Source organism: Rhipicephalus microplus, unplaced genomic scaffold (assembly GCF_043290135.1).
Source record: "Rhipicephalus microplus isolate Deutch F79 unplaced genomic scaffold, USDA_Rmic scaffold_22, whole genome shotgun sequence".
In the NCBI taxonomy this organism is placed as follows: Eukaryota; Metazoa; Arthropoda; class Arachnida; order Ixodida; family Ixodidae; genus Rhipicephalus; species Rhipicephalus microplus.
This window is the reverse complement of record NW_027464595.1, coordinates 1,078,858-1,103,186: the sequence shown is the minus strand read 5'-3', so window position 1 is coordinate 1,103,186 and position 24,329 is coordinate 1,078,858. Positions and strand designations below refer to the sequence as shown.

The 24,329-nt window shown below is 42.1% G+C and overlaps 1 long non-coding RNA gene across 1 annotated transcript; it reads right to left on the bottom strand.

Annotated features, from left to right (window-relative positions):
* Positions 1-375: 375 nt before the first annotated feature.
* LOC142786318 (uncharacterized) lies at positions 376-5,105 on the bottom strand. Its single transcript, XR_012889005.1, has 2 exons — positions 4,838-5,105; positions 376-700 (listed from the first exon to the last, which is right to left on the bottom strand). It is a non-coding gene; the product is annotated as an uncharacterized LOC142786318 (long non-coding RNA).
* Positions 5,106-24,329: the final 19,224 nt, after the last annotated feature.

Sequence of the window (24,329 nt, the reverse complement as noted above, 5' to 3'; positions counted from 1 at the left end):
CCATTCAGGTTGTTTGAAAAAGCAAGTACTGTGTAGAAATATATATGAATATTTCACTCTTAATATGTTGCATGAAGGTGAAATATGTTTGCTATCTGAAACAGCCTTGATGAGTAAACAAAAGCTTGAAAGAAACAAATGTGTTAAGAAGCTACTTAATGAGGGATTGAATCATCGGCATCTTTCTAATTGTCGTGATGCGGAAGCAAAATTACCTTTCAAATAAAATACATTACAAAACTACTAAATTAACATGCTAGCGATCATAAATGGTGGTTACATTGCAACACATTAATGCAGTGTTCTATGCAAGACCTCAAGAACTTATAAAGTTATTATTATCAAGAGAAGCACTATTATACACACCAGCCCTGCTACAATCAATATATTTTTTTATTTGTCTGTATGCTCCAGCTGTGAATGGTGACATTGCAGTGTTGATGGTACACAAATGAGGTGACTACACCGTAATTTCACGAGCTCCACCTAAGCCACAGGATGGTGGCACAAAACACAATGTAACAGCAATTTTAGAACGAAATGTTTAAACATAAATAATAATCATAGTACTGTGAAAGTGTGGCGCTGTGTTTGTATCATAAACGCCTTGTGGAGATCGGCGAAATGCTGCTTGAGGCTCCGGCACCACTGTAAATTTGGAAGGTCACTGCCATAGAACTTCTGCGTCCTTCATAGGCACCTGGAAATGAAAATAATTGGCACAAATAATGTCAGAGACACATGTTAGCACATTAGTTCACATGCACAAGAAATATAACACACAGAATGAAACTGAAAATGTAAGGCACACAATCCTTCATGTTATGCATATGTGAATAATAGAAGGAATGAGTGTATAAATTAGTTCTGCCACATCAAAGAAAACAGCATGCTTATCACAGTGAAAATAACTAGGTTGTCACAATTTTCAATGGTAGAGATAACCGATTAATATGTCCTTATGAAATTATGATTTAAATGCTTCCTGCACAGTAAAACTTTAGAAACTGCAAGTGAAAGCTCTCAGTGTTCATTTAATAGTGTGTGCATGTACATCTGCTGCCTTTATACTATACAGTTTGTGCACAAAATTGGCATCTTGAACAATTTTGAGAGTTAAACCTATGTAACTTATGAAGGTTAAAATCACCATGAAAGCAAGCAGGACAAGGCAGGTGCCATTAAAAATCTGTGCAAGCCAGATAACTATAACCGAACTGCACACATATAGAGGAGCAAGAGTACCAGAAATTCGGCTGCTGACCCGCAGGTCGCGCTATCAAATCCCGGCTCCATTTCCGATGGAGGCAGAAATGCTGTAGGCACGTGTGCTGATTTGGGTGTACGTTAAAGATTCCCAAGTGGTCGAAGTTTCCAGTGCCCTCCACTACGGCGTCTCTCATAATCATATCGTGGTTTTCGGACGTGAAACCCCACATATAAATCAAGAATAACAGAAATAAACTGCCAACAGAAAAGTTGGTTGCATGTGCTATCTGTAAGTGCTTACACCTTACTACATACAGCATGCTCATTCCATTTTAAATACCAATATTGAAAATAACTGCTCTATTAGGATATAAAAGGTAAGGTAGAACTGAACGACTCTACAAAAAGTGACCCTATTATGGCATCACGTTTTCTTATAACAAAATTGACTAAGACTCTGAAATATCATTATGCAAAAAAACATCTTCAAAAGAACAATCAAGTTTGAAGTCATATATTTTTAATATGGCTACTATGATTATAACCAAGAAATCGACCTCAACAAGGCTAATGTTAGTTTTTAAGGCCTCTGTTCACTAGAGAATGAACTATACCACAAAAAGCACAGCATTCAGGCAAAGCACCACACAAAAAAAGAAAGCAGTTCTTTTTGTTATCATCTACAATGCCTTTAAAATGGTATTTTTACCTCTACTTCCCGCTTTTTATCAAAGTAACTGGTGTGAAACAAGTTAGCTGAAAATGCACTGTGCCTCCAAAACCTGTTGGTTGAATCTGAATTTTTAAAAAATGGTGAAGCTTGTACTAAATTAGGCTCCACAAGCCTTGGAACAGCGAGACTGCATGACTCTTAGGACTACTTTGGTTACTTGTGTTTTGTTTCTGGGCCTAAGCATAAAGACAAGGCCTTAACTGAATTGCTGCTAACAAACAAATGCTTTCGAAATTGCCCGAGCGTCAAAGGATGCTCAGACATTTGTTGTTTTTCGCACTGGGCTATTCTACACCAAACATACAAACCATACTGCCTGGCGAACATCACAGATGTATAGTTTAAAAAATGATGGTAATTTACTCTTCTGAAAATAGCTATTTGCAGAAATGTTTTGAAGAGAAAAAAGTAGTGGTCACGTGGGTACCTTCAGAATTTCGCAGAATGTCGTGCGGGTGTTATTTGTGAGAAAAATTTCAAAGTACCGCTTTTTCTTGCCATATCAAATTTGATCTACATATTGAGTAAAGATGCTTCTTAAAGTATTTGAAGTCAAGTAACATTAGTGCAATTTTTCTGCCACATAGGCTTTGAAGAATTCAGCCAAACTGTTTATCGTTTGCATTTCTTGTATGGCAATACTGCGTTATGTATGAATATTTGAGCCACAAATACTCACTGCACAGAAGTTATATTTTACGAAAAAAATAATGTTAGATCCAGATTACAAATATCACTATATAATCGTTTTTGTCCACATTGAGATGCAATTTGAGCTGTGTGTTTGTTTAATTGAAAATTACTTTTATATGAATGTTGAAAGCAAATAAACAGTTCTTGTTACATGGCAAGTGTTATCATTACAACTTTTGTTTAAATGAGGAAAATGATTTTTGAAGTCTCCTTTTGAGGGCCATGGGGATCTTCGGAACGGAAGCTGTCGTACATCAAATGCAGAAAACAGCCATCATAAGAAAACTTCAAAAATTCATTTCTACTTTAAGACAAAGTGTAATCATATAACTTGCCATATAAAGAGAACTGCTTCCTTGCTTTTGATGTGGCGAAAAAATTGCACTAATATTACTGAGCTTCATGCACTACACACAATCACCTTTACTTAATACCAAGACCGAATTTGGTGTAGAAGAGGCAGTATTTTTGAAACACTTTACTTTTTACAAACAACACCCAGACGACATCCTGGGAAGTCCAGAAGGCTAACGTGGCCCAATATTTTGTTCTCTGCGATATACTTTAGCATTTTGCTGTTTTCAGAAAATTACAGTAAACGAGCACAATATTTTTTTTCAAAACGCATTTAGGACGGTTGGCTAAATGGCTGGGATGTTTGATGCGTAATTGCCTCACTGCCAGCATTTATTCTTCCGAAGCTCAAGCTATCACCTCTCTGTTACTGCCTCCCTCACATACAATGCCTGCATAGGAAAAAAAAGAAAGGCAGGTCCGACAAAGTTCACAAGGCAAGATATTTTCATGTTGGATAAATTCATTACCATAAACAGCAGCAAAATAACATTCATTTTGAGTAGTCCAAGACACAAGCTATATAACAGCATACTAAAAGCCAGCACAAACTTTTCAATTGAACATGTGTGGTGATAGGCAGGAAGCACTTATTGCAAGACTGATCAGTCTGCAATTAACTAAATGAAGTACAATGCACTGTTAAATCCAACACCACATAGGCATATTTGCTATAGCAAAGCCATGTGTCATTGATTCATGCACTAGATGGGACAATGCAAATGTAACAAAAAAGGTGAAAAAAGAAAACAAGGGAAAAAAATGAAGAAAAGGGGGGATGCAAAGTAGGAGCAGTGTAGCATTAATTTTACTTTGCATTCCCCTTTTCTTTCTTCTTTTTTCTTCTTTTCTATCAATTATCTTTTTTTTGCTTTGCTTACCTCCAACCTCCGACAGGAGAACACTTTGTATCAGCGCAAACTAACTTGAAAAGAAGCAAGGGCTGCACTCTTCTGCGTTATAGGTTTTTTTTTCAGACAAACATTTCCAACAGGTACACACGCCTTTACCAAAAGATGATGTCATTACTGACCACATTTAAACTAACACGCCAAGGATGACAAGGTGACTTCTAAAAAATAGGTCCTCCTATCGCAACATCGGCCAGCCTGTCTGAAGCACTTCTACTGTTCACCCTGATTACCCCACTAGATGTTTCCATCTGTCGACTCACATCTTCATTTTGGATAACACTAAGACGAGCTTACATTGATGAATACGCACGAAAGTTTAGTGATGTATCATGTATCAGATTAAGCAACTCTGTTAAAAAATTATTGATAGCTTGCTTCCAGGCTTTTTATACTGTAGCCTGAAACTTCGTCTTCTATGCACATGAACCAGATTGACAACGTAATGCACAACATGCTTAAGAATACTGCGAGGAACAAGATAACGACAAAACGACCAGCCACCCAAAAGTTTCGCTGTACATGTTTATAAAATGTTCATGTACCCCAAACGAGGTGCTTATGATACACGCTGAAAAAACCTACAAGTAGGGCCTTGGAGTCTTCTGGAAGTAGACGTGTTGCATTGTTTCTGTAGAGGGCTTTAGACCCATAAGTGAGGAACAAAACTCCTGTATAATGAAGAATGTTGGCAGCTATCAGTTATAGAAAAACAATTGCAGCTAATCTTCCCCGACACATCTGTACATTTAGAGAGGTAACATAGCTTCTGTGATTGTGGCAGTAACTCCAACAGGACCAGTGCGAAAATCGGCACTACTTGGCTAGACAAATGTCCAAACATGCCTGCCCGACTCCCTCTAGCCATCCTGGCTGAATCTGACACATGATTTCTTAACTGCTGGCTGGACAAAAACAAAACCACTGAAGCACTCACAATACACAGCGTGAAGTTCCTCTGGAGTGGTCAACTTCGTCTTCTGCGATGAAAGAGCAGCACAGTGTACTGATAAAGCACTCCTTGCAATGGTTTTCAATGCCACACAGTGACCTTGCTGTTCCTGTCGAAGAGAGCTTCGGGAGCTTGGAGGGTGCTTGCTCTTTTCTGGGGGCTGCTGCCGCTGCTCGTTTTCTGCTCAAGGTCAACCTGCATAAAGTTGTAGACGAGGCTTTGAGAGTTGTATATAATGATATACAAATTTTCGCTGAACACACATTTCCTCGTGGCACACTGAGGAATGTCTTTTAAAACTTAAGGCCTCGCATATGCAAACATTTACAATCGATCCGAAGATGCACTCGACTCTAAAGAAGCAAGTTTGTTTTGTAGTGTATATAAAGAAAGGTCATTCAGCACAACCACAACTATAGTTGCACACGAAAACGACTTTTTACACGATCCTGTTTATTTACATGGTCCATTTTATTTTATTTACACGGTCCATTTTACACGGTCCTGTTTTACACGATCTGGTCGGCATGAACTCTTGAACCGGGCACCATATAGGTTGAAAGACACACACAGACTTTGGGACAAACCTAGTTTCCCGTGGAGCATCCTCTTGCACTATAACAACACATCTCAATCTAGTTAGTTGGTGAGAACGAGGTGAAAACAGCTCGCACTTGAAAAGCACGGGCAGAAGGAAACGCCTGCACCCTGTGCTTTCTGTACATTCTCGTTGAGGGTGCAGTTTTCACCTTATCCTTATGCAATTTCGCATTTATAACATTGTTCGCTGCATAATCTTTGTGGCGTTAAAGTGTGTGATACAGTCATGTGTATCCCATGTAATTTATAAAAATAGAATACAAGATAGCTTGATTCAAAAATAACAAAGTGCATCCAGCGCCATGTCCTGTAGCCATTCTTCAGGCAAGTGGCAGAATGATTTATTCTTCAAAACATATCTTACTTGTAACCACTACAAGAGCTAACTCGTACACTGGCACATTCTGTTGGCCTCTTCAGATTATAAGGTACCTTTTTTACACCAGAAAATCTTCAAGAAGAATAGAGGTGTTGTAATTGTGAAGAAAGAAAAGTAGAAGGAAAAAAAGATATTGATTGATTTGTGGGGTTTAACGTCCCAAAACCACCATAAGATTATGAGAGACACCGTAGTGGAGGGCTCCGGAAATTTTGACCACCTGGGGTTCTTTAACGTGCACCCAAATCTGAGTACACGGGCCTACAACATTTCCGCCTCCATCGGAAATGCAGTCGCCACAGCCGGGATTCGAATCCGCGACCTGCGGGTTAACAGCCGAGTTTCTTAGCCACTAGACCACCGTGGCGGGGCAGGAAAAAAAAGGTAACCTGCCCTGTACAGGGACCGAGCCTGCGAACTTCGAATAACATGTCCGATGCTCTATCAACTGAGCTACCATGGCGACTATCCCTCTTCCATTTTGTACGGTATATATGTGCATTTATACATGGAAGAGTCAGTCAGCGCTCCCTGTTACCATTATGGCGAGTGTGGGACACCTTTTTTTTGCCTACTGGCAATTACATTACGATTGCAATTACGTTACGATTACTTCCAATATCCCTATACTTCTTTGGCAGCTTTATGCATCTGTCAGTTCTCAGAAAATCTGCTAGTCACAAGAGGAGGCAATAGTTCGCCCTCCCACCTAAATGCATGTACTTGAACACATGCGCAACTGATCAAAAAAAAAACAAGTCACACACCGCTAAGATTACTGAGATTCACTGTTTCAGATTCATGAGTAAAGGAAAGAACTATAAATTTAAGGGTTTGTTGTCTTTGTTGAACACATTATAATGAGAAATAGCAGAAAATGATGCCAAACAAACTATAGGGGATGTTATCAAAAGTAACTTTAACAAAATTATGAAAAGAAAAGTGAACAAAAACGTAACTTGGCAACGTTTTTTGACAATTGAATTGACATTACTTTTTATAACATCCCTTTATTTTACTGTGTAATGTTGTCGGGTAATTCTCATTATTAGAGTGGTGAGTAGGCTGACAAAGAAAGTATATGGCATTGATACTTCTTTTGAACACCTAAAAGTTTGAGGAACTTAAAAGAGTGGAAGCTACTTTAAGTAGACCAGAATATTTAGTTGGAGCGAAAAAAAACGTACACACATTTTTACCAGGCTTTTTAACCTATTTTGAGACATAAAAGTGTATGCTGCCAGTAATAAGTACCATTACTTTTGTCACACTATGCACTGTAGCAGGTGTAGTTAGAGTGGTGATAGTGAAGGATTAATCAAGCACGCCACCAACTGCGTTCACATCAATGGTCGCGTATTTTAAAAATAAACCTGCTGTATAGTAAAAAAAATTAGAGCATTTATGATTTTATCCAAATCAAGTTAAACCGACTGGGTAAGCAAACCATTTGCATAAAATCAAAAGGCATAAAGTGATTCATGTATTATAACTATGTGAACAATTTCAGCAATGCAGGGCAAAGTGACAACAGTTCTATTAAAAACCCCTCTCATTATAACATGCATGAAAAGCACCACACCAGAATATTTTATAGTGCATGTAATATCGAGACTACTAGACTGTCTATTGACCTTTTAGAAGAAGGGTATCTCCTTCACATTCAAGGGGCAACCACTTAGCCTTTTCCTGAGCTTTTCTGTGAGTATTTCCTGAATTTCAGATATCATTAGGATTGATTTAGAGTAAACAGATTTTGCTTACGCATTGAAACCTAGTTCTGTATGTAACTGCAATTATGGGTTCCAAACCATCTCGAATTAATTTTTAACATTTAACTTATTTTTTAACTGCAGCAGCACAACTAGCTATGGGTGCCCAAAAAGTAGCTAGAAACAATACCTTTACATCTTTGAGCCTTTTGGAAGTGTTCAGCTTCTCAGTGCTCACCTTACAACATTTTTTAAATATGTGTTTGTATGCCCACTGCTCTTGCTCCTTGTACAGTGAGGAGGAGCACATGGCAAGAAGAGACAAGAAGCATAGCGAAAAAAAACGAAATAAGCGAGGACCTCTTTTGTATCGTACAATGTGTGTAACATTACTATTGCGACAACATATAGACAAATTATCACGGCTATGTATCCATTGTAGAGTCATACACAGCTGCAACACCACGACTAAATTTCAGCCTTGTGTTGGTTTAGGATCCCTTTATAGTGGCAAGCTAATGATATCTGCATTTGTTTGGCACATACTAAGATGCAGTGAAATGTGATATGGTAATCTCATTTTGAATGCACGTCATGTGGCTTCATTGTAAATGTGGCCACAATAATTCTGGTTGCAAAGCAATATGGCAGAGCCTAAACAAACGTCACCGACCACTCCAATCTGAACTTGCCTTTGCTACTTGCCCATTATCATCCCTGCAAAAAATGAATAATTGAGTCTGCTACAGATAAGTGCTAGCTTATGCTAAGGACCAAGTATGAAGGGTGTTTTGTCATTATTGAGATCAGTTATTTGTTCAAGAACACTTGCTGTCAAACACAAATACACTGCTGTCGAAGCATCAAGACTCAAATATAAAGCAAAAAGAAGTGTCTCTTTAAAATTACAGGCCACAAGGCAAGATAAATATTTGGTATACTTGGGATATAAGGCACGCACAAGAGGTGGTGCCTTATTATACTTTTCCTTGTGTTGAAACCTGCTTGCTTTACTCACCCAACGCATCTGTAAAGATGCCGTGAAAACACCAAGGAGCTGATGCAGCAAGGTTGCAGCAAACACCAAGGAGCTGATGCAGCAAAACACCAAGGAGCTGATGCAGCAAGGAGCTGATGCACCAAGGAGCTGATGCAGCAAGCAGCCCTACAGCCTCCACAGTCCTGCAACCATTTGTAAGATAAATATAGTTCTACCCAAAGTTCTTGGTTTACAGACACACATGCAAGACGCATAACCACTCTATAGGAAGTTTGCATGATAATGCGCTGGGTAGCAAAACGGATGCCAATATCAAGTATCCCGGCCTGCCGCTTTTTTCTTTCCGTTCTTAATTAATCAATCCATGGTTAATAAATGTTCCTCCAAGGTGAAGTGTACGGGCAGTCCAGTGAAGAAATGCAATGTATTTCGAACACAGTCCAATTCATGGCAAGTAAGCATTCAATAGAGTTTTGTCAGCTGTTCAAGAAAAGAGCATGAAGTTTAGCTAAAACCCATGTTTTTTATAAACACCATTCAATTTGATATAAAAGTTGTGAGCATTATGTGAAGGAACACGGATTAATGTTTAATCAATGATTTCTTATAATGTACTGATATGAATGCAACTAACTGATTATGAAAGGATAAATTTTGCTCGAGAATTTAGAGTTATGAACACTATCGCACTTGCCTGCGGCATCTTGTCCAAAACAGCGGCAAGATAGGCTAGTTTGTGTAGGTGAGTAGTAATGAGCAGTGCAACGTAACAACAAGAAACACCAGTAACAACAGTATGGCGCAAGCACAGACTGCCAACTGTATAATTGATTACACAAAAGTTCGCCTGAATATCAGTCAGACAACTTGTGCAAATGAAGGTCCAGTTGGGCATGAACAAGTTACGAAATCAACAATGCCTGCTTTCACTAACAGGACCCTCATTCACATAAAGTATCCAGCGATAGGCCCCTACCGAGGTACGTCACAGCATGATGTCACTGGCACATGTAAAAGGTGTGGCTGGAAAAACACTCCCGCTGGTGGCTCAGCCTGGTACAGTCGTGCGGTGTTTGGGGCAAGTTTTAATTTTTCAATGCTTACACTTCACTTTACAATGTCGACATTAGCTGTAGTATGTGTCAGCAAGCATCCAGCTGTGTGGTAAACTGTGTGGTAAAATATTTGCCACGCTGCCTGTTTATCTTGAAGAAGTGAACACACGTGGTGGCCTGTGCGAGCAACAGCGGCATAGTCTTCAAAAATGTGCACTGTTGATTGCGGCACGTAGTGTGCATTGAAAGGTATTGAGAATATCGGTTCAACTGAGAATACTGAGTGTGGTGTATGCAGTGTCAATAACAATGTGTCTTGTTTGCGAAGACTAGCACTCATGGCAGGAACCGGTCGATGAAAAAACTTGATTCGACATTTTAGTCAAGGTAAATATGCACTTGACGTGACCATCTGCGAGTGGGTACATCTCGGTGTTTGCGCTGTGTGCAGAAAAAAATTGCATGGTCAGCGGGCTGGAAGATACCATTTGCTAAAGCTGCATGTATGAATCACCCCGACGAGTACGCAAGCCCAATAAAGGTATAACTCGTTTTATCGAAGGCCTAATATTTCTTCATGTAATAAGCAGAGATTCTTGTTTCACATATACTCAGTACCTTTACCGCTCGATATTCATGAAGTGACAATGCAAACAACAAGTTTGTGTGTTAGGTACTAAGGGAGCAATGTAAATATGCAAATAAGTTGTAGGTGTCAGATGCAGCGATGTAACTGCACAAAAGATTACGTATATATTAGGCTACAGGTTTAGAATCGCATACATCTCAGTGGTCTATCAGGAACGTCACAAACAACTTCCTCGCCAACCAGCCCTTGCACAGAGGGAGGGAATGGCTGGCACGGTGCTCGAAGTGACGTCACACTATTTGCAAACATAGAGAGCTTTCTTACTTAGGCAACGTTGTGCACAATATATTTTTTAGATGCAAGACTGTACTCATCCACATTGATCATACTGATGTCTTTTGTTGTTACTTTGTGCTGTGAGTTACTAGGCATTTAGTCACCATGATCTTTAAAAGCTAATTTCAGTGTTCTCTCTCATATTGCTGACAACTGTGTTGTTGCATAAATTGGGCAAAAAAGCAACACAGAAAGGCTGTCACAATAAATACACCAAGATGGGTATTCTCCTGCAAACAAAAGTCGGCACTGGTCCTGTCATTACCCGTCTTCCTTCTCTCTTTGCCTTGTTTGTGCTGAAACAGCCAAACACCTGATGAGTTAGATGAGAAATATTAACGCATCAAAACTTTAAGTGCTTGCATCAGCAACTACACAACAGCGTGATAACCGCACCCCTGCCACACAGCAGCGAAACATATTTTGAACATGCTGGCAGTGTATTATTTTATAAAAAGCAACTCTGGCAGATTACAAAATCTCACATTGTGCATGCAAGTTTTCTTCAAAGTCAGGCGTACAATGTAGGTGCTGGACGGTACATTATTAGTTACAAGCAAAAGCGTCTTGCAGGTACACATGCAGATTGCACGAACACCTCTCTCTCTCTCTACACTAGGGACACACATTATATCTTTCAACAAGCACACGCCACTGTTTAGGGGCATAATAACGCTCTACCGTGAACGTATGCTAATCAACCCACTTAGGCGGTTGGCTAGGTGAATCGAGCCAAGTTACAAATTGTATCGCCCGCGAACGTAAACAAAATGCTGCTTTGCATCAAATGGCACTTCAGGCTTCGTTTAATCAACAACGTAGCAAGCGCCGCGTGCGTCTTCCTCACTACATTGCACAAATGAAAAAATCGATCACCATACACATGCATGTTGCCGCAGTTGTCTCGAATTAGCTCCAGTAAGGCCGCGCCGATGCGCCATGGCTCTGCTGGCGTTAGCGTTGTCAAAGCGAATCGGCAACCGCACTCGCAAAGGCGCGTAAGGTTGCCGTTTTACGACGCCTCGTTCGAGTGCAGCAACACACACTTGCACTGAGTGGCATACTTGGTCTACATAAAAAAGTGTCCCCCTTACGTTTAGTTTCTTTCACACTGTCCTGAGGGAAGCAACCACAGGCGTCAGCCGTCACCTCGGAGTCCTTCGAGCGCCCGCCCAACCCACCGATTCCTTGGACGACTCGCACTTGATCCGCACTCGGACAACCGCGGGAATAGGGCGCAAACTTAGCACATCACACGAACGAGGAACGGCGCTTCCTTGCGTAAATTTAACATTTCGTGCTCTCGTGTGTAGCAGCGTGAACACATGAGAGAGCATGCCCACGGAGACAAAGACAAACAACATGTGGCTTTAGCTGTGAATGGATTTGACTTGGATATCCGTGTGAGAAAAATAAAAAAAAACATCTGTCGCTGCTATAAACTGAAAAAAAATGTATGTTATCTGGCAAAATAACTTTAAAAGTGATAAACGGTTATTCAAAAAACAAGTTACAGCTTATGAATATTTTCGCAGGTCTTTGTTTTGTTTTTGTTCTAGCAGACGACAGCCTCCTACTGCTTCTACGACAGACGTAGTGCGGTTTCACGTTCGGTGCGTGTCGCCGACGCAAAGCTCTACAGTAGTGATATCAGAGTTATCAATTCTCAATGAATCATAGGATGGCTACAAAGCAGTAACATTTTGACATAGTGCAGTACGCAATCTTTCAAGGTATGACATTTTTTGCTCTGAAGCAAATCGAAGCAAGCCGGCCGGCGCAATCAGCTGATGTCGCCGCTACGCGAGGCATGGTCGTGCGCAATAGCGTCGCGCCACGCGCTCGATTTGTCATCAAGCGATAGAGCTACTAAGTAGAATACAGCTAGATGCAGGGATTAATGGTCTAATTCTCTGTGGTGGCCGACTCAATCGCAAGAGAGCCCCGGGAAACAACCTTCAACTGCTCAAGCTTGTGTGTGGGTGTAAAAATACTTGTTTTCATCCGCGGCGGGGCAGCAATCTATAGTTGAAAGACATGCGAAATGCATGTGACGTATATACATTCCCAAAACATATGCACACAAGAATAGATACGATCGCATATCGTACATAAATATGCCAACACATAGCGTGTAAAAGGCAAATTTATATACATAACTTAAACTCACGTGTACCTTCAGCGCGAATAGCTTAGCAAGCTAACGCACTCAGTTCACGTACGCGAGCACAACTAAGTGGCGCAGGTTCGAGTCCCGCCAAGTTTAATTTTTTTTTCAACGTTTTTATTGTACTGCTATCTTTTCTAATGCCTTAGCTTCTAAAACGAAATAAAAGAAATATCGCGTTCAAGTATGTATGTGGGACTGTGTTTTTTGCGCAACAGTTATTAGTATTTTTATTTTCATTATTATTTTTTTATTTATTTCATAATATAACAAAATTAAAGACTAAGGGGAAAAATGGGTCTGCTTGATTGTGAAGGGACTCGAGAAGTGAGAAAACTCAAACCAAAAAATTTATTTAAGAAAAAACTGAGCATTTCACAGCTGGACCAGTTTCTTCAAGGGTAGGCGCTAGGTATGCGCGAGACTTGCTATATGACTCATTTCAAGCTGTGGCAGATGAGGGAAGGCAATATCACCGAGAAGCAGTTACAAAATATATTTTGGTTGATGTTTTTTCATTCCTCCAAAATAAGGGCTGCACAATTGTGATCGAGCCAAACCAAGAATTGCGGGCACGAAGTCATCAGACGGAAAATGAATAATGTTGATTGTTTGAAAAATTGCCCTTAATAAAAGGAAGAGTTATGGAGTGCTACGTAGCTTAACTCGCAGTAGGAATTTTATGTATACATATAGATAGTTTAAAATGGACAATGTTGCACACACAGACATTGGTTAAATTTCTTTGCAGCACAGTTGAAGCATCTATGTAGAACTGAAGCATCAAAAGAAGCTCATGCGTCCTCCCTTTATTGCGCTTTACATAGCTTGTATGCGTCCATGCAGCCATTATATGATATATTTTAAAGCATTTGTTTAACCTATAATCTTCTTATTCATTAAAGCTGGCCCATAAGTTGTGTCTTATGTAGCACTACAATTGAAGCGTAATCTGCATGGTGGTCTGAAACAATGCTTTTGAAAATCTCAAAACGACCCAGCTCTATACACGACCATCCGTGAATCAATGATAAGCACCATTATGTGTCCGTAGATATCAGTTGTGCTCTCATACTTAATTATTTTTCTGACCACTCCCTCTGCCCCTACCTCGTTTCTGTCGTGAAGCTGTGGCAAGTTGTGTATAGCTGTATTTATATTGTAGGAGCACATATACTATCAATAAAAATTATTTTAGGCTACATGCAATTAGTTTTCATAGATTTTCATTTCTTTTGTCGGTGCTCAGGAGAGCTAAGCTCATGATCGGTATTTTAAAATGACATTTCTCTTTGCCAATGTTAATAAGAACAGTTTCATTAATATTGACTAGTTCATTCACATTGAATTTAGTTCTCATTATTATTGTTTCTACCAGAAACGAGCCCTTGAAGTTATGCTTTTCTTGCTTGATTTGTTTTCGTGTGACAGCATGCAAGTAAAATGACAGTTATTGTCATTCCTTGTGAATGACACATTTTCCGTGTGATAGACTTTAGCATCTGGTCATCTGCAGAAGTTGTATTCATTCTGGAAAAGGGCGAACAGTGGTGACTGACAACACAGACTAGCCTGCGTTATTCTTTTGTACTATATATGTCACTGTGCATTCATTTATAACTTTATAGAGCTCGGATTTCCTGCTGAAAATGTGACAACTGTAGAGTTTCCAAATATTTTTGAAACAATCCACATGCCTTTCATACACCATTGCACATTTTCGTAAGCACCTTACAAAATCTGTATAATTCCGTAAGACCTTACATTCTGCATTTTTCTTATGAAAGCTTCTGTACACTCCATACACTTTACTTATCCTTCCATATACTCCATAAAAAGCTTTCCATATATGCCATATATTTTCCTTATCTTTCCGTATACTCCATAAAAAGCCTTCCGTATACGCCATACCTTTTCCTTATCCTTCCTTATACTCCATAAGAAGCCTTCCGTAAATGCCATACAACTTCCGTATATTTCCATAAAACTCCATATTTTTTCCGTATGTAGCATAAGGAAATGTTACGGAGTCCGTATATTTTCCGTAAGATTTCATACGGAACGTTTCAGTAGGGTATATATATATATATATATATATATATATATTTCCCTGACGAAGGCCGTGCCACGGCTGAAACGTTGGCATAAAAGTATTGCTCTTTCGTACGTGTACTCGCTTGTGTTCTTTATACGTACCAGACCCCTTGAACTTCCTGCTGAATATATATATATATATATATATATATATATATATATATATATATATATATATATATATTGCGTGACTAAAAACGACGTCTATCTGCTGCCTCGCATCGACGATTTCCTCGACAGACTGCGGCGGGCCAAGTATTTTTCATCAATATACTTGAAAAGTGGCTACTGGCAGATCGAAGTTGATGAACGAGATCGTGAAAATAACGTCTTCGTTACACCAGATGGCCTATATGAATTCAATATGCTTCCCTTCTGCCTCTGTTCTGCACCTGCGACATTCCAGAGAATGATGGACACTGTTCTTACTGGTCTAAAGTGGCACACGTGCTTAGTTTACCTCGAGGATGTTGTGTTTTCTGCCACCTTTGAGGAGCGCCTGAAGCGTCTGAAGAATGTGCTGGAGGCGCTCCGCTCTGCTAACCTGACACTGAAGCCAGAAAAATGCCATTTCGGTTACAAGGAACTTAAGTTTTTCGGCCATGTTGTCAGTGCGGATGGTATTCGACCAGACCCTGACAAAAGTACCGCCGTGGCCTCGTTTCCTTTTCCACGTGATAAGAAGACACTGCGTCGCTTTCTAGGGTTCTGCGCGTACTACCGCCGCTTTATAGCCAATTTTTCTAGGATTGCTGAACCACTCACTCTACTCACTCGTGAAGATGTTCCATTCGTCTGGGAGGAAGAACAGGACGCAGCTTCCTCTGAACTACGGGAGCGTTTGCAGACACCACCAGTCCTCGCTCACTTTGACCAAGACGCTGATACTGAAATTCATACTGACGCCAGCAACGTGGGTCTTGGTGCTGTCCTCGTACAACAACAAGAGGGCACAGAACGAGTGATAGGTACGCTAGCCGCACACTTTCCCGCGCCGAGGTCAACTACTCCACGTCAGAGAAAGAGTGCCTCGCTGTTTTACAGGCCAGTATGAATGTTAGGCCTTACCTTTACGGACGCCACTTCAAGGTAGTGACCGACCACCATTCGTTGTGCAGGTTAGCCAACCTACGGGAACCGTAGGGCGACTGGCACGATGGAGTCTTGTCTGCAGGAATACCATTTCAAGATCGCTAACAAATCGGGCCGCAAGCACGAAGATGCTGATTCATTATCCCGTGCACCTGTCGAAGTTTGTGGCCACGACACCGAGGATGACGATGGTTTCCTTGGGGCCCTTACTACAACAGATCTGATCACGCGACAGCGTGCGGACGATAAAATTCGCGCAGTTATCGAAAACCTTGAAGGACGCAACTCGTCCATACCTCGATGTATTTCTCGAAATCTGTCGTCGTTCTGTCTGCGAGATGGGGTCCTGTATAGGAAAAACTCCAACGGCAATGAGAGAACCTATCTTCTAGTCGTGCCAACTGACATGCGTGACGACACTCTTCTTGCCTGCCACGATTAGCCCACGTCTGGTCACTTAGGTTCCTCTCAAACTCTCACTCGAGTTCCACAAGCATACTACTGACCTAAGCTTTCTGCATCAGTTAAGCGATACGTGAAAAGCTGCTGGAATGTCAACGCCACAAATCCCCGCCACTAAAGCCCGCGGGGCTTCTTCAACCAATAGAACCACCCAGAGTGCCATTTGATCAAATAGGAATGGATTTACTGGGGCCCTTTCCACTATCATCTGCCGGCAACAAGTGGATCTTATTAGCCACCGACTATTTGACGAAGTACGCCGTATTTGACGAAGAACACGTATTTGCCCACGAGTGGTATACACGCACTCTTCTTCTGCTTCTAACACAAGCCTTCACCCACAGGTGCGAAACCTCTTCAATTCATGCTCCAAGCACGGCAGCGCGAAGCTGTCCTGATTGCGTACTGCTCCTTTCTTCGTTGCTGGCTTGCATGCAGTCGTCTTGAGATCTAGAAATTTCTAGTCATTTCGTGGGCACACCTCACCTCAAGGTTGCGGAAAGGTCAGGAACTTTTCGTAACGTGACGCAACTCTGCATCATCACGCCTCTTTCCTTCTAGCCTTTTTCAGAGATCACTCGGCGACAGATGCGAGGAGGTTGGTCGGCGTGGATAGAGCTTTTTCGAGGGAAGAGGCGATATATCTAAGGAATCCTTTGATGCTTGTATTCTTCTTCGCGCCAGTGTTTGTCGCGCCTGTGCGGCGCCTCAATTTCACGTAGTGGTAAGAACTCGCAGGCACGCGCTTTTTTTGAGCGCTCGTTTGTGACAGAATGCTCTGTACAATTTCATCATTGAATCTACGGACTTACCGCAGTTTTTTTCCTCCCAGGAACATGAGCAGCTGCACGATTGCCTTCAGGTACTTCTCCAAGTAGCTCAAGTGTGGGCTCTAATGGAGGTTTCTGTCAGTAATTACACAAAAATCTTCTACATTCTGGCATAAGGAACCGTCTGCCCATCAAGAGCTATGACATACGGTTCCATTGGTTTGCACGTGAACGCTATTATTGCACATCGTTTCCAGGGAGATTTTGAGGCCTTGTTCGGTGAGGAATTCTCATTTAGGCTCGGGACATTTTGAAGCCTTGCGCGTATTGAGGCCGTGTAACAGCCAAGGTCATGAAACGTATATCGTCTGCGTATCTCTTGATCGTACTTGGCAGGTATTCGATAAGTTGTATGAGGGTGAGAATAAATAGTTTGGCGCTTAGTACTTCATGTTTAGAAACGCCTCGTTAGGTATAGCGTCTTACGGTGAGCTGCCTTTGGTCGACACGAAAATGATTCCGCGGAATGGTAGTTACCAATTTATCGAAAAATTGACCACCAAGACCACCTACCTGAAATGCGTCGCTAGTTGTATCGTGCAGAAAATTATCAAAGGTGCCTTTGACACGGCAAGAAATGCTGCTGATAGTCGTTCATGTGGTCTGTTGGGTTGAAAGTACGTAACAAGGCCTTGGAGTTCTGAAAAATATTTTAGTGTTTTAGGTGCTACTCCAGATGACCATGGATAATGCATTCCATTATCTTCCCTACACAACTGCCCTTTGCAATAGGGTGGTAAGAGGCAATTTGAAATGGGGACTTGCCATGCGTTTGTAGTGGTACCAGTCGGCATGTTTTTCATTCATTCAGAACGATGCCTTCTTGCCACGAGTTATTGTAGAGTCACAGTACTTGTCCCCGAACGGTCTTATGAATATTGCATAAGACCCGGTGCGATATGTCATCTGCTCCCGAGCCCCGCCGTGGTGGTCTAGTGGCTAAGGTACTCGGCTGCTGACCCGCAGGTCGCGGGTTCGATTCCCGGCTGCGGCGGCTGCATTTCCGATGGAGGCGGAAATGTTGTAGGCCCGTGTGCTCAGATTTGGGCGCACGTTAAAGAACCCCAGGTGGTCAAAATTTCCAGAGCCCTCCACTACGGCGTCTCTCATAATCATATAGTGGTTTTGGGACGTTAAACCCCACAAATCAATCAATCAATCATCTGCTCCCGGAGCTGAAAACCACCTCCATAAACTCTGTGGTTCCTATTGTTCCTCCATGGTAAATGGAAGGCCCATTCGGCTGTCACGAGAGCAGGGGTCGGCATTTCCGGCGACAGAATCTGAACAAACCGCTTTGTTGGCGATCCTCGCGCAAATATCCTCTGTACCTTCAATGACTTGTTGCTTCTGAAAAATTGTCCGCACCTTGAAGAGAAAATGCTGTTCAGGATAGCAGCGCAAACCACTCACTGTTCTTCAGACATGAGCAAGAGGCGTCGGGGATCTATTGCGTGGCAAAATGTCCCTTGCCGTTCAGAGCCGAACCTGTGCACACGACGCTGACTTATCGTTTCCATTCGCTTGGTTGTCCTCAGGTCATATATGGACTTAGCACGGCTATCTTCTCATTGCGTACGGCGGCAAAGCCCTCAAAGTGTTATTTCAATTTTGTATCAAACTCGTGTGGCTTGGAAGAAATCATCATCGGGCATGTTGCATCTTCAATCGTGCACTTCAGTGCTTGGTCTAGCCCACCGGCTAAGCGCGCTTGGCATACATCTTCCATATCACATTTGAAACAAGTCAAGTTAGTCATTCCGACGGTCTTCAGTAGACAAGAAGTAGAGAGCCATTTGATGTGAAGATAGGTAAAAAAGGGTCACTTCCGCGTGTGTAATTACCCGACGACCACGCAATACACCAGATAGCAGAGCAGCAGATCCGAGGACGTAATACTTCTTGAAGAGCGGCTTGAGACGAAAGTAAGATGAAAACAGCTACCATATATCACACCTCGAAGAAACGTAGGACTGCCGTGCTTTAGAAGAGAAAGCCTTCCTTGGAGGCGAAACTTACCAGCATTTGCCCTCTTGTGTTTCTCCTAGTGTTTCTCCACTCCATATGATGCATACTGAAAGCTCAGACCAGGATCTATAAAGGAGCGCATACTGTAAATATGTGTTCTAAAATTTGTGAATGAAAAGTACTGGAATTGTGTATATAAACGCCCATTAGAGTTAACGTTAGTTTCTTCTGTTTAGGTCAGACGCACGTGCTGATTACCTTGGCCAGCAGCAGTTGGCTGTAGTAGATAAGTGAGTTCACTCCGAATATATAAGATAATTTTTCTCCAAGACCTATTTGGTGAAAACGTGACTGGTAACCCGATAATATGTCATTTTTTAATATGTTGGGCTCATCAATGACGATGAAGGGGAAATTGTTAGTGTGCATAAATTAACAAAAATTATATAGGCGTGGTTTGGGCCCTCTCACACTCCACTGGATTAAGGACACTGCCTTACCTTCTGATCGAAAATGAAAGCGTGTTTGCTAGCTACATCTTTACTCAAGAGATTCAAGTACTGGGCTCAAGGCGTCGAGTATTTTGAGCGCACACTGTGCAGGAGTTGTCCCCATGTCCACTGAGAACATTTGATTGGCGCCAAACAGAGGACAAAGCATGGGGATCTATTGATTATGAGCTCTTTGTACGTCTTCAGTGGCGCATAAGTTCTCCAAAGGGGGTGTCACTTCTTCAGGTCCCTTGGCAAGTAAGTGGTTCGGAAGTGCACAGGCCTTTTATTTGGGGAAAGATCCCTATCCACCGGTGTCTTCGAGCTGATTGCTGCTATGGCAGTTTGACTTTGTGGAGACGCATTGCAGTAGGTGCTGTCATTTAGAGCTTAACCTTTTTAGGTCGAAAGATGACGTCTCCGCACACGCCGACCTCGAACAGTTTCTGCAGCTTTTTTGTTAGTACAGTTGTCCTTCGCTATTTCTTTGAGTACAGTACGCTCTTTATAGATTAGAGGACAGTCTTTTGACGAGGCAGCATGAGAGCCATTGCAGCTGGTGCACTTAAGACAGTGTAGAGCAGGAGGTCTTTTCCACGTATGGTTCAGCGCACTATTGGCATGTCAACGAGTTTGGACACCCGCCCTTCATGTGTGCTAACTTGTATGACTGATGGCATTTTGAAGTGTCTTTTGTTCGTATTGGTGAAGAAGGTGTCGGAAATGTTTGGATTTGACGTAGGATAGTATGGAATTCCTTTTGATTATCACTTTTACAAACCACGTCTGGCCAGGACGGCGCATTTTCGTTTGATTAAGGCGATTTTGTGATGATTTGTCGGTTTGATTAGGGCGTGTAGGTACACGTTGGGAACTGCAACATCGATGTCGTAAGCCCTACCGTGTCTGGATGTCTCGTTCATAAACCTAAAGGAATACACATTGATTCCGCATAGCTCCGTGATTCGCCGTATTTTTAGGAACACATTCGCATAGAACACGCCTAGGCGAGAATATTTTCCCGTGTATTGATTCTAATGTCTTTAATGTCATTGGCACTACACATTGTAGGTAAGCGGACAGGGCTTGCCTATTCAGAAATATTAAGTCTCCTGAGTATTCTATTATGAAGATGTTGACGTGCAGCCAACGTTCAAGCCTTGGCTGCATAGTCACTGTACAAGTAGAGTTGAGTGAGTCACGTTGAAGATCTTACTTTTCACCTCCTTGCTCAGGAAGGGGGTAAAATTGTCATCTGTTGAGTCATCTCCCGAGGCTGAGTATGACTTTCTGTCCTTGGTGTCACCGAGGAAGCTTCCTCGTTTCCTTACGGTAGAGGTCCGAGATGTCTTCTGGCCAGGCGGGCTTCTGGAAGGCTCCGCGTTCAAGGCCATAAGGTGGGGAGCCCAGGCAACAAGAAACTCTGTAAATTTCAGCAAAATAGCAGAGAGCATCAAAAGATGCCTTACGTGATAATAACAATTTTATTAATTGCAGGTTTATTATTAAAATGACCCTGCGAGTTTCACATCGATTGCGCAAAACAAGCAATAGCGCCCGAAAAGAGTTTTCAGCATTAGCATCGACAGCGTTCGCCGTGAGCTTGAAAATTGTGATGGAACCACAGAATAAAATTCAGTGGTTCCAGCCTGCTAGGAACCACGGTACTCTGCGTGGAAGCAGGCATTCTACCATGCAGTTTTCAAACTGCTCACGAAGAATAAAACTGGCTTTGTATCAGGGTACTTTGCTGTGTCGTCGAAAGACGCTATTCAACAGTCGGCCTTATTTCGTGCATAATGGCGCACATTCAAAGCAGCGTAAGGAACACTAAGGTTTTTTGGCAGCCGCAAGTTCGAGATGGTTCGGCGTCCCGCAAAGACTTGAAAGTTGGCCGAGCAGCTGATTGTTTTTACAGACAGACAGAGAGACAGAATGACCAAATTGTCTACTGTCAATTATTCTAAGAAACAATATCGTCGTAAAGACTTGAACGCGTCATGGTGAAAGGAGTGGTCTTTATTGTTGTAATATAATGCGTGGCAGAAAAACAAAACCGCAGCAGGCGCCAAAACATATGCACTGCACAGCGAGTGCATACTTTAAAAGACTACCCCTGATAGAATATTCAAGCAACATTGTTATCACCTGCACCATCAACAAAGTGCGTCACGGTGAACTGTGTGTGTTGTGGTTTGTACATGTTGGGTGTTCGCCACTTTAAAAAATGGAAAAATTGTGGTATAGCGGGCATTCTTCAACTGAACTCGCAATGGGCCTTTTGGGAGAGCTTGCAACAAACAATGCTAGGAGCACAAATGATCCCATCCTCGCAGTAGTTTAGGTGTCTCCTGAAAAAACAAATCTTGCGAAGCGATTCAAAGAAGTTGCAAGCACAACCCAATTTTCGCGCTCATGAAGATGAAGCTTGAGCAACTTCCCCGAGATTTTTCAGTCAGAAATGACGAATATCATTAGACATTCGTGCAATGGTATATTATAGTACACAAAATGATTGCACTTTGAGAAAAAAATAAATAATTGACCAAATGTGCAGTGCTTGCAGACTGTACTTTCTAGAGCGAAATTTATGCTTTGTTTTGTAATGCACGTGAGTTGCTTTTCTTTTGATGGAGATGGTTACGTTGTTTGTTAAGGAAAAGAAAGTTTAATGAATCAGTATAAGCAAGCAGTACACAGATACACTGAAGGCCTCGAGATTACGTCAGTATAATTTCCACAAACGCTAGACACCTTTTTACACACACTTCTAGAGTACGCAGTGCGCTGGTGTGGTGTGAAATCATAAAAATTTGAAACGTGCCAGACAACGTGACAATCTACTATGGGAGAGTGTAAAGCCATCCCAGTACATGACACTAGTGCCGTAACTGGAGGGCTCATGAATACCAAAGCAACAAGGCTCAAAACAGCTTAGTTTAGAAATATTGTTGAACAATTTACAGTACTAGGCAATCTACTCTGGGAGAGCAATAAGCCGTCCCATAACAGAAATAGGTTTAGTGTGTTTAGAAAAAGTGGTTAACAATCTAGAGTACTTGGTACTCTACTATGGGAGAGCATAAAGCCGTCCCTTTGACCTCTGCAATACTGAGCCACCCAGGGCTGACAAAGAGTCGCGTGTAAAAAAATTGTGAACGATTTAGCGCACGATGTACTCTACTATGGGAGAGCAGAGAGCCGTCCCGTGTGCCTGACCATGGCTATCGCTCTTGCACTAAGAGGGATGGTGACGGACCATTGCCCCTGGAGCCAGAGGCCATCGGGCAATGTGCATCCTACTCATTTTCCATGACCTCCACGGGTGCGCTAGACACAGGTATCGATAATTCTTACACCTACTCAAAATGGTCTTCATCAGAACGTCAATAAATCAATGCGAGTAAGTGAATTGTTGATACTTTACATCTCATATCTACTGACGCTATTATTGCAAAAATTAAGCAGCTTCGAACTTTTTCCTTTAATGAGGTTGTCCAGGTCGCGTGAAGACAACTACTAAAGGGAAGTTTCATCTGTTGGTAAGCATTGATGTTCACACGTCGAACAAATTTTGTTGAGTGTCCGCACCAGCTTCACCAACTGAGCCTCCCATGGGAAATGCCTGTCAGGCTGCCTCCGTAGAGCTGTTCCGGAATCTCAACGCTAGCGCTAAAACTGAACGCGCTGCATGGCAAATGATGGTCTTTTCATAAAGCCAAAGGCATCTATGCTTGCGCTAATGGGAGCACATACGGCACCATCTGGACATAAATAGGTAAAGCATATCCAAGGAGAGAATGATAATGAGTGGGGTGAAGTGTCCCTTCAGTCGTCCGTTCATCATTTATTTATTTAATATACCCTCAGGGTTTTCACATTACATCACATCACGCGTGTGCACTTCCGTCTGTCCATCTGTGCATGCGTTCGTACGTCCGTGCGTCTGTCTGTCTGTTTGTCTGCCTGTCTGCCTGTCTGCCTGTCCGTTCATCCATCCATCCATCCATCCATCCATCCATCCATCCATCCATCCATCCATCCATCCATCCATCCGTCCGTCCGTCCGTCCGTCCGTCCGTCCGTCCTTCCGTCCGTCCATAAGCTTGTCTGTCTGTCTGTCTGTCTGTCTGTCTGTCTGTCTGTCTGTTCATCTCTATCAGAGGTATTCAATCATATAAATTGCGATACTCCCCATAGGCTCCTTGTATCAAAATCCGAACACAACATTGGCTCAAATGGCGGAAATGAGTAGACTGTAGGGCCATCTCTTGACAACAAAACTGACTGAAAAACGCAATATTTTGTGTTTTTTGCGTTAGCAAGATTGTGAGCGCTGCCGCTATCTGCCAAACAGCATGGCAGCACCTGGATTCTGTTCTTAGGTGAATTAGTGCCTAAGTGTGCTGGACATGTTACTTTGTCGCAGTGGTGAAGACGTGATAAAAAACAGAGGAGCTGCTTGTTCTCTTAATGTATTGTCTTTTTTTCACGTTTTTGTATTGCGCTAGAAGCAACGTGGCTATAAGAGGAATGTTCGTGTGCTACACTGCTAGAACAGCGTAATGAACGGTGCAGCGAAGTCGGTAGTTTATCAGATTTATATGGCGAGCCCGCGACGTTTATATTTCGGCCAAATAGAGAGCGGCAAGGCGTGATGCAAGCGGGAAGCAGTGTTCGTTGATGCGGGTGGATCTAACCT